Genomic DNA, 6,016 nt, shown 5'->3' on the forward strand with positions numbered 1-6,016 from the left:
GGATAACTTTTAATTCAATAAACTTAAGTAGGCTATTCACCAGTCATTTTAAACACTCTTTTCAGTGGTGCCATAAACCATTCTCCCTTCCTGGGTGGGCTCTGTGGCAGCGCCTAGCTGTAAAAGTTGGACGCCGTAACCAACCAACCGTCCCCCACCTCTGGTCATCATCTCCCCCCATCATGTTTTGAGTACATTCATAGTATTTTGTTGTGTGATTTTGTTTATTTCTTTGGTTAACGTTTGGTTTAATTAGTTTACTCAAGTCTTTGTTGTGTTATGGTTATTTAGATTTTGGTTTATTTGAGGTGTTTTCCTTTTGTTTATTCATCTCAACCAAGTTTTATAATCTTACTTATTTTTAACTGTTTCTCTTGTGCCGGACAGGTGCTGTGGGCTCGAGGCGGCAAACCCAATCCCTGGTGGTGGTGTTCTTCACGTGTCCGTTTGTTTGATGTGCAGTGTCACGGGTGATTTTGATTTGACTCCTTCCTCCCCGTTTTGTTAATTGCCGCTGTGGTAAGCCCCAGCACTGTCTATCTCCCTCCTCCCTGGAGAACTTTTATAACATTATATTGTGTACTATTAGGAATATAATTAGGAATATAATTATGTACCAATAAAATAACAATTGTTGTTGTTCTCAATTCTTATTATTGAAACATGACCGGTAAGTTTCAAATTTGTCCGGTAAAATAAATTCTGACATTTGACCGGCGAGAAAAAATCCTAGCGGAAACCCTGATATGCAGCCTGTACTTTTTAATAAAAACAGATTTTTAACAGATTGTATGTATTTGTGATCATACTGTGCAACCCAGTCTCACGTACGGCATTTTGTGTTATAGTCACGACATTTAATCTATTGATTCATGTTCACCAACACGATTTTCCCCTTTTTTTTGTGTCACACAAAACGATTTCAAAAGCAATGTATTTCTATTGATATGTTTCGTGCCTGCAGCACGTGTTTTTGTCCGTTCGGTTCTTGGAAGACCGGAAGCTGTGGGGTTCATAAAAACATCTTCTTACTCAATATCAAGCCACGATTATTGTTTTTATTTTAAATCGTATAATGTCGGACTTTTTTTGTCATCTGTGAGGAAAAGAAATGGGGCTCAGAGCCTCAGGATACTGAAATCTGTATTTTTTGTAATCTTTTTTTCCTTCTAATTTGTTATTCTTTTCTAAATAACACACTGTTATTTACTCAACAATAACACACACTTATCCTTGATTTTATTTATTTGTTTATTCCATAATCTCTGGCTTTTTTTGGCATCCGTCAGGAACTGTATTTATAAAAAAAAAAAAAGCTCGCTGATTGGATGGTTTAGTGCGATATAAGTAATCATACACAATACAAACATAATGTACCTGAGAACAAAAATAATATTCTCTTTGCATCCGTGTTGCACATCTTTACAAAAGAAAAGAAAGAAAGTGTTGAAATGTAAACAAAGAAAATGACGCAGAAGGCGTCTATTTCCCGCCAAAACCACACCGGGGATATCGCTCAAAAATACAATTTCTTACGGTGGAAACTTAACAAAAGGGGTTAATAATATACCCAAATTGGACACTTAACAACATACATCACTTTCAACTTAAATTGCCGGTTTACCACACACAATTGTAATGAACTATAACACAATTCCTAGCACAGCTTACCCTCAACAGTGCTCACTTCAATATGAGGGGAAAGCGGAAATGACATACAGGAAGTAGAAAACGATGTGCAACGGGAAGTGTTCCCACTAGAAACAATACTCCAAAATATTAAAAGGAAACAATCTCATAGAAATAAAATTCACAACCTATTGTAAATCGTAATTTATAATTAATAATTATGTATAGGCAAGGCAAGTTTATTTATATAGCACCTTTCAACACAAGGCAATTCAAAGTGCCTTTACAAAAAACGAAAGACATTAAGAAAATGGCATTTAAAATCAGTCATTAAAAAGAAAAGATAATATAATAAACATTAAAATAAAAAATACATGGATAAAAGTTACAGTGCAGTTTAAGATGTGAATAGTTCAATTAAAAGCAGTGGCACAAAGAAAGTCTTTAGTCTGCATTTAAAAGTAGTCAGAGTTGCAGCGGACCTGCAGGTTTCTGGGAGTTTGTTCCAGATTTTGGAGCATAATAACTGAACGCTGCTTTTCCATGTTTAGTTCTGGACTCTGGGACAGAAAGCTGACCCAGTCCCTGAAGACCTGAGAGACTTGGATGGTTCATAATTTAGCAGGAGGTCAGAAATGTATTTTGGGCCTAAACCATTCAAAGCTTATAAACCAGCAGCAGTATTTTGAAATCTATCTTTGACACACAGGAAGCCAGTGTAAGGACTTCAGAACAGGAGTGATGTGATCCACTTTCTTAGTGTTAGTGAGGACTCGAGCAGCAGCATTCTGAATCAGCTGCAGCTTTCTAATAGATTTTTTAGTGAGACCTGTGAAGGACACCATTGCAGTAGTCGAGTCTACTGAAGATAAAGGCATGGACAAGTTTTTCCAAATCCTGCTGTGACATTAGTCTTTTAATCCTAGATACAGTTGCAAGAAAACGTCTTGTGAACCCTTTGGAATTATCTAGATTTCTACCTAAGTTGGTCATAAAATGTGTTCTGATCTTCATCTAAGTCACAACAATAGACCAAACACAGTCTGCTTAAACTAATACCACACAAACAATTATATATTTTCATGTTTTTATTGAACACACCATGTAAACATTCACAGTGCAGGGTGACCCCGAGGCTAAGACTTCTTCAAGAGCTAATTGGAGTCAGGAGTCAGCCAACCTGGAGTCCAATCAATGAGACGAGATTGGAGGTGTTGGTTAAAGCTGCCCTGCCCTATAAAAAATACACACCAGCTTTGAATTTGCTATTCTTAAGAAGCATTGCCAGATGTGAACCATGCCTCGCACAAAAGAGCTCTCAGAAGACCTACGATTAAGAATTGTTGACTTGCATAAAGCTGGAAAGGGTTACACAAGTATCTCAAAGCCTTGATGTTCATCAGTCCACGGTAAGACAAATTGTCTATAAAAGGAGAAAGTTCAGCACTGTTGCTACTCTCCCTAGGAGTGGCCGTCCTGTAAAGATGACTGCAAGAGCACAGCGCAGAATGCTCAGTGAGGTGAAGAAGAGTCCTAGAGAGTCAGCGAGAGACTTAAAGAAATCTCTGGCACATGCTAACATCTCTGTTGACGAATCTACGATACGTAAAACACTGAACAAGAATGGAGTTCATGGGAGGACACCACGGAGGAAGCCACTGCTGTCCAGAAAAAACATTGCTGCACGTTTGAAGTTTGCAAAAGAGCACCTGGATGTTCCACAGCACTACTGGCAAAATATTCTGTGGACAGATGAAACCAAAGTTGAGTTGTTTGGAAGGAACACACAACGCTATGTGTGGATAATCCAAAGGGTTCACACACTTTTTCTTGCAACTGTATATTCTTTAGGTGATAGTAGGCTGATTTAGTAACTGTTTTAATGTGACTGTTGAAACTCAGGTCAGAGTCCATGACTACACCTAGATTTCTGGCTTTATCTGTTGTTTTGAACATTGCAGCGCTAACTTTTATACGTTCTGCCTTGGCTCCAAAAACCATTACCTCAGTTTTATCTTTGTTTAATTGGAGAAAGTTCTGACACATCCAGTCATTGATTTGTTCAATGCACTTACTCAGTGTTTGAATTGGAGCATAGCCTCCTGGTGAAATTGTTACATACATTTGTGTGTCATCCGCATAGCTATGGTAACTTATTTTGTTGTTTTTCATTATCTGAGCCAGTGGTAGCATGTAGACGTTAAAGAGAAGAGGCCCCAAGATGGAGCCTTGAGGTACCCCACATGTCATATTTGTCAACTCAGATGTGTATGTACCTATAGAAACAAAGTTGTTTATGTCCTTTAGGTAGGATTCAAACCAATTTAGAACTGTTTCCGAAAGTCCCACCCATTTATCTAGTCGGTCGAGTAATATGTTGTGGTCAACAGTGTCAAACGCAGCACTGAGATCTAATAATACTAACACTGAAGTTCCGCCACTGTCTGTGTTTAAGTGGATGTCATTGAAGACCTTTACAAGAGCAGTCTCAGTGCTGTGGTTTGGACGAAAGCCTGACTGGAACACATCCAAACAGTTATTTAAATGCAAGAAATTACTCAACTGTTGAAAAACAACTTTTTCAATGATTTTACCTAGAAATGGCAGGTTTGATATGGGCCTGTAATTGTTCATTACTGAAGCATCTAGATTATTCTTTTTTAAGAGCGGTTTAATGACTGCAGTTTTCAGGGCCTGTTGAAAAATACCTGAGTGAAGAGATTTGTTTACTATATGAAGTAGATCTGAGGCCATGCAACGAAAAACATCTTTGAAAAATCCTGTTGGAATAATATCAAAGCAGCAGGAGGAGGATTTCAGAAGTTGAATAATGTCCTCTAGGTTTTTATCATTAATCTGATGGAATTGTGTCATGGTGTTTGAATTGATATTAGGTGGACATAGGGACAACACATTTGCTGTACCTGATGCAGAGGCACTGACTGCTTGTCTGATTTTCTGAATTTTGTCAGTGAAGAAGGCAAAATCATTGCACGCCCTGGTGGACAGAAATTCAGAGGCTACTGACACTGGGGGGTTAGTTAGTCTGTCAACGGTAGCAAACAAGGCACGTGCATTGTTTTTGTTTTTGGTAATGATGTCAGAGAAGAAAGACTGTCGTGCGTTTTCAATTCCAAATTATAAAGGCCAAGTCTCTCTTTATAGATTTCAAAGTGAACCTGGAGATTTGTTTTTCACCACCTACGTTCAGCTTTTTCGACACTCTCTTTTTTCTGCTCTCATGGTCATGGCCTTTCTCCATGGAGATATTTTCTTGCCAGTCACTTCCTTTACCCTAGTTGGAGCAATGGCATCTATAACATTTTTAATTTTTGAATTCAAATGATCTACTAGCTCATTTACTGAGATGTTAGCAGGGGCAAGTGTGGAAGAACAATTCTGAGTAAACATTTCCCTAGTATTTTCAGTTAAATATCGCTTTGTGGTTATCTCTTTTTGAACATTCTTGTGAACAGAAATATAGCTCTCAAAGAACACACAGGAATGATCAGAGAGTGCAACATCAGTCACCACAACCTTAGAGATATTCAGACCCTTTGAGATAATTAAGTCCAGAGTGTGCCCCTTATTGTGCGTGGGCTCCGTCACATGCTGAGTCAGTCATCAAGAACACAAAACAGTTCTTTAGCCCCTCTGTCCTGGGGGTTGTCAACATGGATGTTAAAATCACCAACAATGACTAGACGGTCAAAGTCAATACACACTATAGACAGCAGTTCAGTAAAGTCATCAAAAAAGCTTGCACAGTATTTGGGTGGCCTATAGATATTTAGGAACAGAGCTCGAGAGGAGCATTTCAGCTGAAGGGCCACATATTCAAAAGAAGCAAAGTTCCCATACGATGTCTTCCTGCATTGAAGGGAATCATTGAACAGAATAGCAACTCCACCCCCTTTCTTATGCATTCTTTCCTGACTCATAAAACTAAAGTTGGGAGGGGTTGATTCGATAAGAACAGCTGCACTGTTATTTTGTTCAATCCAAGTTTCTGTTAAAAACATAAAATCGAGATTGTGCTCAGTGATAAAATCATTGATTACAAATGTTTTTCCTGCCAGAGACCTGACATTTAATAAAGCTAGTTTAAGTTTGTTAAACACACTATCAGTCAGGTTTTTTGTGACAAGCTGTGGCTGACATGGAATCACTGCTAAATTTGATAAACTCACACAAACGTTTGAGCACTTCCTGTTTCTATGCTGATTCACCGTTCTTAATCTATTACCTATCAACACAGATATCGGCAAAGCTACTCGCAGGCAGTGCCCTGGCATGTCCTGGAAAGAGTTGAGAGTGCCATACGCCCTTGAGCCTGGACCCAGCACATATCAGTAAGAGTTTGTTGCATTTTGTACACACATCATTA

This window comes from Pseudochaenichthys georgianus, chromosome 11 (assembly GCF_902827115.2).
Source record: "Pseudochaenichthys georgianus chromosome 11, fPseGeo1.2, whole genome shotgun sequence".
NCBI lineage: Eukaryota > Metazoa > Chordata > Actinopteri > Perciformes > Channichthyidae > Pseudochaenichthys > Pseudochaenichthys georgianus.